The sequence below is a fragment of the Balaenoptera physalus genome (genome assembly GCF_965194825.1).
Source record: "Balaenoptera physalus genome assembly, chromosome: 18".
Taxonomy (NCBI): Eukaryota; Metazoa; Chordata; class Mammalia; order Artiodactyla; family Balaenopteridae; genus Balaenoptera; species Balaenoptera physalus.
Window position 1 is genome coordinate 51,242,004 of NC_138899.1, and position 14,782 is coordinate 51,256,785.

Sequence of the window (14,782 nt, forward strand, 5' to 3'; positions counted from 1 at the left end):
GTACAGGTCTTTTGCCTCCTTAGGTAGGTTTATTCCTAGGTATTTTATTCTTTTGATGCAATGGTAATGGGATTGTTTCCTTAATTTCTCTTTCTGATCTTTTGTCATTAGTGTATAAGAATACAAGAGATTTCTGTGTATTAATTTTGTATCCTGCAACTTTACCAATTTCACTTATTTATTTATTTATTTATTGGCCGCACCACATGGCTTGCGGGTCCTTAGTTGCTTGACCAGGGATCGAACCTGGGGATCAAATTCAGGCCCAGAAGTGAAAGCACCAAGTTCTAACCTCTGGACTGCCAGGGAATTCACCTATACCTATTTTTTAATGATCTAATTAAAATAATACCTTTTCTATGTCCAAACTTAGGAGAACTGTAATTAAATCTAACACTATGATCACAAAATAAATAAATGTCATGGAAAGCATATATAAAACTGAATTAACAATCAGTGGTTTCAATATGCAATAAAAGACACTATATCTTACAATATGAGAAGTATTAAAAAAAGTTGGAATTTTAAAAAATCACTTAGATTTTTAAATATTTCTAAATATAAGCACAAAATATGTCATAGTAATTTGACCCAAAATTGCATTTTTCTCACAACTTTTCTATTGAATTTATAAGAAAAAAGTTACTCTCTTTAATTTCAACTTCAAAAAATAGTTGGTCCAAAATATCCTTGTTAACAGATTTTTAATAAATCATAGGTAAATTTACTTGACTTTCTATTTTTTAGCTGGTATGTTATTCAATGAAAAAGAAGGCTTCCAATTATAGTGGCAAAAGGAGAAAAACAATCAATATAAAAATATAGCTTAAGAATAATTTTCAAATTTTAAGCAAACCATAGTCATTTTATATAATTTGCAGGTGTCATTTTAGAGAGACAATAGACTGTGTATGCAATTACATTCCGTTTTCAGACAACAGTTTGCAATCAGGAGAATCTGTGATGAGGTTTAATCAAAGATTAGAACTTTTTAATTAAATAGGGCCTTTTGTGACTAGTCATTTGACGTTAATTACTGTTTTACTTGGATTCTTTTTGATTTGTAAAGGGCCCTGAGTACTGAAAAAATTATATCGCATCACAGAAATTGTTGATAATTAAAATAAAAGCTTGTCTTCCTCAGCCCATCACACATCTTAAAAAGGAACATCATTTTAAATGTTAAATGGCTGCCTTAGATAAACAGACTAGAGGGCGTTAAAGGAAAAATAACAGATGGCATGTCAAGCCAGTTGCTTTGGATGGGCAGTTCGAAAGTTGTTAATTGTAATGATTTATAAGCTCTTTTAAAATATTCAGCCACACTTTTAGGGACTAACTAATGGTAGGAAATATATGCACAGTTCTAAAAGCTCAAGACCCTTATGGGAAACATAAACCAAACTCAAAAAACACCACTGCAATGAATAAAGGTCATCAATCAAACTTAATGCTAAAACAGAATGTTCAAATATTTTTTATTTGTAGACTCATGGAGAATAAAATGAAAGTTGAGACTATTTTTGTAAGATGATGACTCTAAGTGCAACATTCATCTCTCTGTGATTCAGAGTATAGTATATGCAAGGGGTAATCAAAATAAAAGGATTTAATATCAATGAACTAATTTGTTTTAAAACAATTTGAGAAAAAAAGAACATACATATAAAGGTAGTTTTAAAAACAATGATGTTCTGTGTTTATGTAAGATACAGTGATTTAACTTGTTCAGACATAGAAACCAAATTATTTTTCCAATTGGGATAAGAGAATCACATATTTCCCTATGGTGATTGCCTTGTAATGGAGGGCATTCAATTTTAGTACAACTTGCCTTAGGTTAGGATTAGGGTCTGTGGGCAGAGTAAAACTAATTGGCCTGAACATGGATGTCACCCATGCCCTCAGCTTCATTAGCAGTATGCGCTAACCAACTAAGTTAAATAGACATGGTAATCATAAAACAGAACTTTAAAAATACATGGTTGTATGAACAAAAGATATGCACTACTGAGCATGGAACATGTTGCGATTAATTTTGCCTTTATTAGACCATGTGTAAAAGCTAGTCAGCTAAAATATGTTTGATATAATTGTACTTAAGTAACTTAAAGATAATAATCTCTCACAATAGTAGAAACTATTTAAATAATATCAATAATTCAGGCCACTTCAATTTCCATTAAAATAAAAATTATAAATATAAATTCATAGGAGGAGATAATCTATGTTGCCTGTAGATGTATATTTATTTAGACTTTTTATAAGCTAACACTTTCAGTTCGTATGTTATGCTATTTTCATGTCCAATGGAGACTTAATATGAAAACATTCAAGAGTGGTAATTAATTGCTCATAATGGTAAATAGCTTGAGGGTGGTGTGGAGATTTTATTGACCTCACTCCTCTCTTCCCCAGTACTGGAATAAAGTAATCTGGCACCACGGCTAAGGACAGCAGTTACAGTTCCAAATTTTCCAAGATAAATAGGAAAATTGACTATGACATGATTATATACCCCAAATGTCACTAAAACTGAAATTATAGCCTGGGTTTCCTAGCAAGCTGCAGAATTAAAGAATTGCAAAATTAAGAGAATAGAACTAGAACTTTACTTTACAGTTGTTGATAATAATTATTTATTTATTGCTGACTTTTACTAGACAGTTTATTATGTATCATGTCACTTAGTCCTCCCAACAAAATAGATGATTATCCCCATTTTATAAATGAGAAATGCAGAGAGGCTAAAAAACTTCCCAAGATGACACAGTTCGTAATGGACTAGTTAATGTTTAAATCATAGTCATATCTGGAAAACAAATCTAAGGTTTAAAAATAAGATTAGAAAAAGTTTAGGTTTGAATGGTCCATTTGGTATTTTAATAAGTAGATTCCATTTCTCTTAAACTTTGAGATATCACAGAAGATATGAAAGGCTAGATAGAAAAATATTGGGCAAGAAGAAGAAATGTGGGGATAAAACAGGCACAGGAAATGTTTTAACATTGAAGTCCCACAAGTGAGACCAAGGATTCCTCCCCTGAGTATCCACCTGTGTATTTAAGCATAATCTGTCCTGCCCAACCTTTGCTTCAGTACTTCCTGGTTAACCTTAGCCCTTGGGATTCACTTTGGTTTTTGTCCAAGTATCAGAATCAAGGATGTTCTCTCAAATCTCTCTTTCTCTCACTCACATAAACAAAAATACTTCTGGAAAAGTCAAGCCTCTTGGTCTTCTTTCACCCTTAAATAACCCCACAACTCAATTTGGTTAAATATAGACCCCGAAACATAAGAAATTCTATATCCTTGTATCTTCATGTCAATCCTGCTGTCTCGATTCCTCCTCTAGGTCTCACAAGCTCCCAAAGCAAGTTCCTCTTGTTTAAACAAAATCAAAGATATTTACATTGGGCTTCCCTGGTGGCGCAGTGGTTGAGAATCTGCCTGCCAATGCAGGGGACACCGGTTCGAGCCCTTGTCTGGGAAGATCCCACATGCCGCGGAGCAACTAGGCCTGTGAGCCACAATTACTGAGCCTGCGCGTCTGGAGCCTGTGCTCCGCAGCAAGAGAGGCCGCGATAGTGAGAGGCCCCCACTTGCCGCAACTAGAGAAAGCCCTTGCACAGAAACGAAGACCCAACACAGCCATAAATAAATAAATAATTACCATTAAAAAAAAAAAAAAAAGATTTTACATTAATACTCCATAAGATCACATCCTTCTCCATAACTATTTTCAGAATATTTGTGTTCTTCTGCTGTGCTAGAAACACAGTTCATGGGCCTCTCCAAGGTCCTCTTGAACGCTACCTTGAGAAACTAAGAGACAAGATGAGCAAAGTCTCAACAAAAATGCCTATTCAGTATATCAATTCTCGGACTCCTCTTGTCTGTACCTAATCCATAGTGCAATATTTAGTCTTGGAGTGAGGACTTCTTTATTTCTGTTCTAAGTAAAAGGAATAAAGCCAGAGCTTTCTATGACAGGAACAATCTTTGGCATGGCATTAGTCAGACCAAAGTTGGAACCTAAGAAAAATTCTTTATCTTGGTGTCATACTTTACTATTTCTCTTTTTTATTAATCAAACCAGGAGAATGATGATGACCTTAAACTTTCTCTTACTTTACTCCCCAACAAACAAAGAAAATCTAAAAGATAAGAATAATTGAAGTTTAAAAGAAAATCTGATTTCATACTCCTGAGAAGACATTGATATTTTAAGCTTAAGATTTAATTCTATTCCTTGTACCCATGAAAGACAGGCTCAAACCTAACTGAAGCATAAGATTTAGCACATCAAACATGAAAGAGTTAAAATTGCAATTCATGGGTTGTACTGCATTTAAAAGAAAGCTGCTAAATTTTTTCATTTAATGTTTTTTTTTAACTCAAATATATCTCATTAAGGACAATTTCAATAATTATTATAAGAAGCTAGTTTACAACTGAAATAATTATTTTCCCATTAGAAGACATATTTGGGAAGACTATAAATGTAAAACTATATTTGGTATTCTCTGCATTGTTTATTTTCCCATAGAAAGCCTATCAGTTAAAATGAATTTTAACCTTCTCCATTTCCCCCAGAGAACATTTAATTCATATTCTTTAGGCTTTTTGAGACTGGATCCCCATACTGATGAAGAAATTATTGTTTTTATAATATTTACTAAGGCCTAGTTACTGAACCTTTCTCAAGGACATTTCATTTGCTTTTAATGTGTAAACCTCTGAGAATCATTTTGGGAAAAAAGGCAGCCAAAAATATTAATATATACAGTTAATTATATAGTTTAATGAATTCAAATTAAGTCATAATATATTATATTAAATACAATGCATGTGACGAATAGGAAATAAAAAGGTCATGACATCTAAGAATAGTAGGACCAAGAACTTGAATACTAATGGATCAAGAATATCCTGTATGAAATATTATTTTATATTTTACTCTCAGTCCCAGATTTTTTCCTTTCAAATTGACTGTTCTCAAAACTACTCAAAAAAGTCAGCAATATGATTTTATAATGTTCTGTGATGTCAAGAAGGTATGAGATTATGTTATACATTAAAATGTGCTATTTTCAGAAATAATTAGCTAAATCATAATGTTCTGAACATTAATTATCTGAAAATGTGCCCAGTAAGCTATAATTTAAGAACAGCTTCTTGACTATCTTTCAATATCTTGCCAGCCATTGAAACACGTTGCTCAGACTATGTTGACTCATCTAATGGAAAGAACCACTACTTAGATGGTTGCCTCAGAATAGTTATCTAAAAACGGTGTATGTAGAGCTGTGGTAGCTGAAGCTACCACATGGTCCACATGACTTTTTTTGGTCTCTTCCAGCCTATGGAGGTTGTCACCACTGAGTAATAAAGAAAGAAACATTATCTTCTAAATCTTTGCTCCATGATCCTTCTGTTGTATGACTGGATAATTTCTAATGTGTGTTTTTAGTGGTACAGAACCTTGCTACATATATTAATTTTTTCTTCAAAATTGCTTTCCACAAACTTACTATGTTAATAACAGACTAATTGGTGTTTATTGCTCTATTCATAAATACAATTTGGTAATATATATTTTAAACATTCCAAATTACTGTCCCTGTGATGATACTCTTTTCCAGTTTTCTTTGCTGATTTCTCCTCTTGGCATAGTGGTATGAGTGTGGACTCCAGAGATAGTGCCTTGGTCAAAGTCTGGGTCTACTCTGCCTAGCTATATTGATCTTGGAGAAGTTATTTACACTCTCTGTAGCTTGAATTCTTCATCTGTAAAATGTGAATATTAATTTTAGCAATATTATAAATGACAATTCTTGTTACCCAATTTATAAAGAAGGAAGCCAGATCTCACAGAGTTGATGTCATTTAGCTGAAATCAAAAATAACTGGTGTAAAGTGATACATTTAGAGTCAATAACTAGTAAGTAGCAAAGTCAGGATTTGAATACAAAAGGAACAATTTTTTCCTTCTTTGGTATTAGTGAAATATATTTATGAATTTACAAAGGATTATAAATTCTTTAATGGAGATCTTCCTCCAACATAATATTAACATCAGCTTAGCAAGGGATAGTTTATATTTAAGTAACATTTAATTTTGTTTCAAACATATTTGTCTCAGATATTTCAGAGCAGGCCATTCAAATCAAGACCAATTTGAAAAGCTAGTAATCTCCAGGAAGTGGATAGGGGCCAAAAGCAAATTGTTAGTTATAGCAGGTAAAACTTTCTTCCTTCACCCACCATGTTTTGTCATGTCTTTCTTGGATATGACTGCATGCAAGGGGCAAGGACAGAGACCACATGAAACCTCTTTGATGTGACCAAATTATTGTATCCTACAAAAGTAACAGAGCCTCAAGATTTGAACATGTTAACGATCTCTGAATAACCCTAAGCTTAACTTTGTCACTACTTTATCAGGAATAAGAATAATAGTAGTGGTCTAAGTCTCCTCCCTTGCTTAACCAGACAAGGTCCTCTTCCAGGTGTAGTGATGATGGAATAGCACAGGAAAGGATACTGCCCTTCAATTATGTCCCTCACACTATCCAGCAGACACTCATGGAATTTTCTACAAAGTACTTGGCAAGTAGTTGCTACTCCTCTGCTTATATATACTTTATTGTTTATTTTTTGGAGAATTTGTGAGAAGAGTTGATAAATAGCTATATCACACTACTACTGACCTTGGAAGCCTTACCAGAATATTGCATATTCATTTAGTTACTTCAGGAATATGGAGCTTGCATTTAGGGTTGGCATCATAAAAGAGGCTTTTTCCTACAGACACTCATACACACACACACACACACACACACACACACAGAGAGAGAGAGAGAGAGAGAGAGAGAGAGAGAGAAAACCTAGAGAGAAAACCTAGAGGACTGTAGTCATAGAACTGAGGAAGACCCATCTTCCCCAGGTTTTGCTTCTCAGGTGGAATTTTACTTTTTAGAGGTAATAGTGATAAAAAATCAGAGATGAAATAAAGTAGTGATCAGATAATACATACTGTGTTTACATGCATTTCTAACCCTGAACTAGTTGCCATCCCTTAAACATGCCTTAAGTTTTCCTAAATATTTTCCTTTTAACTAGAATGCCTTAGTACCTCATCTCTACCTGTGTAAATTATATCAATCCTTTACATTGATATCCTATAAGGTCATCCCTTAATATCCTTTAAGGCCCACTCAGAAAGCCCACATCTTTGTAAATCCTCTCTTGATTCCTTACAATTGAATATGATTGCTTCTCTCTTAAACTGTTATGGTAATTTATGTATAATTTCTATGACACACATTTTATTTTGTTCTGCATTAGTCTCTGCTTAATTGTTGTATCACTCTTCTCCATCTGAAATTATAAAGATGTAGAAGATAATGGTTTTCTCATTCCTATGTACCCCACAGTGTCTAGCACAGTGTTTTACAAATAGCATACCCTGAATGAAAGTTGAAATGAATCAGTCTGCCCTTTTCTAAGAGTGCCTGTAACAGCGTTATTTTCCCTCTGATAGAAAATTAGTTGAACATCTGGAAATTTAGGAATATGGCTCTTCAGTTATCTTAGTACATAAGAAGTACAAGAGCTACGCAATTTCTGACCCTCAACTGGCTTCCACTAGTCCAGATACTGGGTCTGAACAATACTTAGTACAGTTGAGTTAACAATGAGCCTATAAATTAAGAAAGAAAAAAGTATGCAAGCCTTATCATTTATGAATCATCATAAACAAATGGTACCAAAAAATATGAATATATTCAGGATCCATAAATAAATTTATTTATATAAATATTTGATATATAGTATATGTATTTTGTGTATATATATATATATATATATATATATATATATATATATATATATATATATATATAATCTCCAGGATACATAAACAAATGAAATATATAGTTAACATTAAAGGCCGTTTTCTAAAATCATGGCTTACATAACCCCTATTTTGCACATGGGGTGTCTTAGTGTATTACTTTATTGTCCTAAAATTATTGTTTAATTTTAAAGGATTCCATTTAAGCTTCTTAAAATATGACATGGTAATCATTAGCATAATTTGTATGAATAACAAATAACAATGATGATACTGCGGTTCTTTTAATGAAATAATTCGTTATTTAAGCTGTCTAAGCAGTATGCATGACAGCTACCCTATCAACAGAGGAGTTAATTCAATGCACATGGAAGAACAGTTTAAATATTAAGCAATCAATCAATCATTCTCTCATCCTAGTTAATGAATAAGAGTATTACTTCAGTTGTTTCTTCTCTACTGAAAGGATGAACATAATCAAACTTGAATTTTATAGGAAATGGGGAGAATTAACATTTATGCTCCATATCCATATATGTTTCTCATGGGTTAGAATTACTTGGGAATAATATTAAGTATATTAATGAAGATTCAAACTTATAAAAATTATTTTAGCTCTAGTTAGTTTTTGCTAATAATCACTGAAACTGTTAACATGATCAAAACATTTGCTTTAAATCATTTGCCCATATTTTATTAACAGGAGAAGTTTCTTTCATGAATAACAGAGGTGATTTACCAAGTTTTACATATACTGTAAGTATCAGAGAAATTTTACTGTGTTTTGCCCCATGAAATAACAGTCTTTGTTATCAGTTGACTATGGGTTTGTACTATGAAAAGACCCTGGATTATATATAGAGCAAGTTCATCTGCATAAAAGTAGGTTATGAAAATAGAGTAACTAAACTAAGATCTTTACTGCACTCTTATGAATATGTAAGCAGAGAATACAGGCAGATAGGAACAAATGTATTTCAATCAAGGAAAAACTAAAAAGATTTTGACAAAAAGAGAGTGCAGTTTTGTCCCAGACCTCCTGAAAATGCCCAAGAAACTAGCATACAGAAAGTAACAGACTAGTAAGAGTTTGGACCTTTTGATAATTGTGGGCAAAAATTGGAAAGTTTCATAACAGGTAGGAGGTTTTTACATAGAAAGCAGCAATCATTCAGGCCTTATCCTATTAAAAAGAGCTCATGGTAAGGAAGTGTCCAGGATTCTTTCCAATAAAACAGCATCTTAGTGTTTCTCCTCCTGCCAGTGAGGTTGGCTTAAATTAAGTGAGCATAAAGAATATGTGTATATATAAGTAATAGATAGAAATGATACAGAATGAATGTTGATGATTGATTACTGTATTAAATTTAGGAACAACTGTCTTAAGAATTTACCTCTAAATTCTTATTTGAATACTTACCATTTGTTTAACTGGAAATAATATTATAAAAAGGATGGTAAAAAAAAATAATCAATAGGATTTAAATATAATTAGCTACTTAGCTAGAAAATATTTGAGATATTGATTTTATGGAATCCAGAAAACAGAGTTTGTTATATAGAAAAGAGTAAAAGTTCACCAAAATATTCAAAACTAAAAATAAAATGAACAACAAAAAATTTAAAAGCCTTTTCATTCATTCTATTGAATTGATAGAGTATGTACATAGGTGTTTTCCTTCTCAGAGTCTTTATTGATGGAGCCCCCATGAGGCTGCATAAAGAGCTAAAATTGTCATTGCCAAAGGACCACTTATAATATGACCACAGATATTTCTTCCCATTTAACATCAGCTGTTCTTTGGTCTATCACATCAAAATTGCTTCAGCTATTTTCTCCTTCACAATCCTATATTTCAAACATCCTCCAATACAATAAAAATGCATATATTTTTAACAATCAAAGTTGAAATTCTGAAGAAAGATGCAGGATTTCATGAAAGTGATGGAAGTGATGTCAGAGAACTGCAACTGCTAGAATCAAATGTAAAATAATACAAAACAGGTCAATACAAAAATAATAACCACTCATGATGAAAAATTTACACAGCATCTTGACAAGATTTATTTTTTTTATTTTTAAGCTAATCTCCCAAACCTTATTTTGTTCTCTCTACACATAAAATTTTAATCTTTGCTTTAAATGGATTTACTTTGAGTGCCATTTTTTTTTTCTGGAACTGATTATTCTTAGATAATGAGTTTTTATATCAAAATAATAAAATGATGCAACCATAACATTCTAAAAAATGTATACTGCAGTTGATCAGAAAATTCCTTGAATTTAGAAAAAAATATACTGGGTTGGATTTAGGAAGATAAACGAGGAAAGCAACTGGTACCTGCAAACCGCAGAGATAAAATTTCCTCCCCAAGCAACCTCAGACAAGCTCCAAGTTCAGAATCAATAAATCCAAAGAACAGAAGATGAGAAGAAATCGTCTAGGTAATTTATTACCAAACTTTAATTAAAACATCTGAGCTGGCCTGAGCTTCCTTTCTTCTACCCCCTTGCCCTACATACAAAGCACAGGCGGCAACTGTTGTGGCCAGATTTATAATTAAGACCCACTCTTTAAATTGAGTGACAGAGAGGCCATGGGTAGCTCTAAATGTGGGTGTTGGGGACCAAGAGAAAGAAATCATTGCTTCTGAGGGAAAAAGTTTAGAAAACATGCAAGACCGTCTTTGCCTCATTTGTGGTCAAAGAGTAAAGTTTCTGAACTTTGGCAGTCGTGCTATGTTCAGGCACTCTGCAGGGTAGCATCCTGCCCATGGCCATCCTCTTACATGGAGAAGCTCATCAGCCTTCCTTACTAGGAAGCGATCTCTTAGAACTGAAGAGAAAACCTGTATCAACATCCAATATTAAATGACCTGGCCTTTCTCATAAAAAAAAAAATGAAGCGAGAAATAAAGACTACTGTACATAGATAGAATAACAAGGACATGAAAAAAAGACAAGGTTGATACCAAGTAATTCAGGAAGAAAACATTAAAAGTAACAATCATACCACTACTTTCTAATACATGTCTATAGAAAGATTAGGTTAAAGTACACATTGAAAAACAGACCTCGCTGTAACTAAGTAAAGAGCAAAGAGAGCAAGTAAAATTTGCTTGATTTTTGAAATAGAAATTATTGAATAAACTGAATAATACATTAGCAGGGCTAAAAACCAACTTCTTGATAAAATAAGTAGACAATTTTTATTTATTTAGTGGTTATGATAGGCTAGGTACTGTTCTGTAAACTTGATATATTCTTAACTAATTTCATTCTCACAACAAATCATTTGATACTCTTATCATCTCCAGCTCACAAATGAGGAAACTGAGGCAGAGAGAAGCTGACTAGCTTAAGACTATACAGCTAATAATGACGCAATGCTAGTTAGCCACATTCTGAATCTAGGTGGTTCTGTGGCAAAACCATATACCTACCAATTGGGCTTCATTAATCTTGAAGACAAAGTTAAGAGAATATGCAAATGTTTAGAGCCAAAATTGCAGAGTTTTAAAAATACAAAAGAAAGAAAAATGTGGAATTAAGAATATTTAAAAAAATATGGAGAAGTACCAACTAGGTCCATTATTAATTTAAAGGGAACAACAATAAAAAAATGTTTTCTGAGTGGAAAAAATATATGTAGGTCTTTATACTGAAAGTCTCCACTGAATAAAAGCAGAAGAAAAATTTTCAAGACTCACTCTTAAATATACCCAGGTCAAATTTCAGAACACTAAGGAGGTTGAAAAATTCTAAAAGTATCCAGAGACAAAAGCAAGGTTACCTACGATACAACAAAAGTCAAAATGACATCAGATTTTGCATGAGCAGCAGTTGCATCTGAGGGCAAAATTAAATCTCTTAGGATGTGAAAAAATTTATAAAATGTATTGATATGTTTATCAACAAATACATATAATATTTTCTGTTTGTGTTATAAAAGAATCTGTAAGAAATAGCAAAAATTATAGTAAAGTTTGGTAATCCTTAGAGAAATTAGTCTAAAAGCAGCTGCATTCTAACCTGTCCTGCCAAACGGGCAGAGCCAAATCTCTTAAAATAATCCTTCAGTAAGAAGAGGAAAAGTTTAATTTAGTAATATATTAAAAACAACAATAGCAACAACACAGAATGGAGTCTAACGATAGCTACTATATTAACATTTTTATTAAGGAATAGAAATTCTAACAAATGGAAATAAGGAGCATTGGATTTAGAATGGAAGGACAGAAGATTTAAGAAACAGTGGAAATTCTGTGTGGTCTAGAAGAGGTAAAACAAATTACATAAAAATTAAAAGAGAATAATTTGAGACATTTTCTGAGCGTGAGCACAGTTTAGTCACTTGGGCTTAATCCCATTTCATTTCTTTGGGACCAAGCATACCACCTGGATCTGCAATAACTCATATAAACACAATGCTGAAAATTCTATATATGTACACTGTATCTTATAACTGAAAATTGACCTATGAACATTAATAACTTGGCTGCAGCTGCAGAGTTGATGCAGTATTTATAGACAATAAAAACATAGCAAAATTACTTCATATTCATCTGTACAAATACAATATTCTAATATTACTTTAATTAAAGTGGTGTTAATTAGAAGAGTGGTATGTCTTCTAAATGTTCATATTAGACTCCATGAATTTTACTTATGTTTTTTTCATATATTCAAACACAATATCACATAATAAATATTTATTCTCTTTTATAAATATTCTATGCATGACTATACCATTTCTATATTTTTCAACATATTGGTATTGAAGGATTTTGATGAGCAGGAACTGGAAAGAGCTAAATTGGTAGGCGATTTAACTCTGGTACATTTTCATTCCATTATAATTGTTTTCTCTGTAAATGAGAAACATATCTCTTTCTGATTTCCCTTTTACTTCCATTCCTTTTCTTCAACCCCATTCCCACACTCTAAATTAGGTTAAAATTAGATCATGAGATCTGTGTATTTGGAAAAGTTGGTAGAGAATGCTATTGGTCCATTTATATGCTCATTTATTTATTATATTTCTAACTTCTTAGGTAAATTATCTTAATTACCTTTAACTCTCCAAATTCAAGGCAGATATGTAAGGTCAGTTATTCTATTTCAGTTGTCAGTTGATAATCAGTGATTTTTGAAAAAGATATATCTCTAGTTGAGTGACTGTATGTAGTAATGAAAATACTTAATATTATTAAAATGGAATAAACTGTTTCAAGAAATCCAAAAGGTGATGGATAATAGAAGGAAAAATTAATCCAATCATTTTCATGGTCACCTAACATTAGACCAAGTTCAAGGCTGGTTTACCACAAAATAATTTAAGAACTTGTGACATCTTTTGGCTGTCTTTTGTTTTCAGTTCTATTTGTAAATATGCAGTCTGCCTAACTGCCAGAAAACAGGCGCTCTTTGTGTTTCATGACTTTAAAACCCTAGGACATAAGTAGGATTCTGTCAGGTAAGATAAATGTGAGAATAAACAACAGAATCCATACTTTTTTAGCAGCTACATGTTGCCACATTAAGCATTCCAGAGCATTCTCTCCACACTCAATGAAAATTGCAGTTGAGTTTAACATACCAAAACCCTTTGATTGCCAGAGGCATTGGAATTGCTCTGCTGAAAATACTTTCAGAATCCTCAGGGAGTCTGATATGGGGTAAGCTCTCCCCGGTGGTTGATTAATACTTTGTCTCCTAAAATACTTCAAGGCTTCCATGGTGTTTATACTAGCCATTCCATATATATAACAATGTAAAATCAGCAGAGAAGTTTTGCTTTGAATTGCTGCGTCCACTTTACAATAGTAGTTTTGACACAGCATCTTAATATTTCGTAACAAACAGTCTACAATGGGGCACTATTCTATTCACAAGTAAATGATATTACTTTGTTTTCCAGTCCACAGCCAGTTTTTGTTGTAGTTTTTGTTGTTGTTTCCTTTGGGGGAGGTAGGAGATACACTGGGAGAAGCTTTTGTGAGAACCACTAAACTAGAGGATAACATCTGTACTACCAGCTATATAACCATTGATATTGAGAATTAGAGTTCCCTTGTTGTGGTTTGAACACAAACTATAACTTCAATATTACTTTAACAGCTCTCAACTATAGGTTGTTTCAAAAATGAAATTTAATAAATATCACTCTAAAGTGGTGTGTGTGTGTTTGTGTGTGAGTGTGTGTTTGGTATTTTATGTTTCAATATAATATAAAGAGAATCTTAGGTAGACACCTCATTGTTCTTGCATCTAAGAAAATCATGTTAAAAACTGAGTGTATTGTCTTACCAAAAAGAAAAATTAAACTTGTTTTAGACAAAGTGCTTCACATACACTATAATAATATGATAAATTCCTCATTAGTTATACCAATTCTACATAGAAAGTAAAAGTTTGTTTGGTTTACCTTTTCATTTAATTTTCATGCATTTGTTCTGAGGAAGGAAAAGCTTGTGTGTAGTTTGGAAAAGCTTTGAAGCATTTGCTAAAGATATGAAAGTTCTGTAATGTCATTACTCTGGCTGTAACATCACTCTCCTTGCTAACCCATGTGATTCTGTTAACTTCCTAGATGCAAAATGGGCCTCATTGTTTTCATAAGAGTAAATTCGTATATTTTTACATTAGCTGATCAGTTGAATAGATCATAAAAAACTATATGTGGATTCTTTCATAAATCAATTTAGTGTTTTAAAGGGAGTCATTATTATTTTTTAATGTAGGATGAAACTGCTCCTTAAATTTAATTCATGGGAGATACAGACTTTAGTGTATAAAGAGGCCTTAAAAGTTAATAGTTAATGTTTACAAAAACAGTAACAATAAGTGCCTTTTTTTAACACCGTCTAGTCTCAAAACATGGCTTACCTGTTCCTTCATACCTAATTCATTCAAATAGAGAT

The 14,782-nt window shown here is 32.4% G+C and overlaps 1 long non-coding RNA gene and 1 pseudogene across 2 annotated transcripts in view; both read left to right on the plus strand.

The window, feature by feature from the left end:
- LOC309647960 overlaps window positions 1-14,782 on the plus strand; it is a 675,074-nt gene that overhangs the window by 431,867 nt on the left and 228,425 nt on the right. The gene's annotated exons all lie outside the window — the stretch shown is intronic.
- The window catches only part of LOC309647939 (thioredoxin reductase-like selenoprotein T pseudogene), a 481,034-nt pseudogene that overhangs the window by 171,374 nt on the left and 294,878 nt on the right, over window positions 1-14,782 (plus strand). The gene's annotated exons all lie outside the window — the stretch shown is intronic.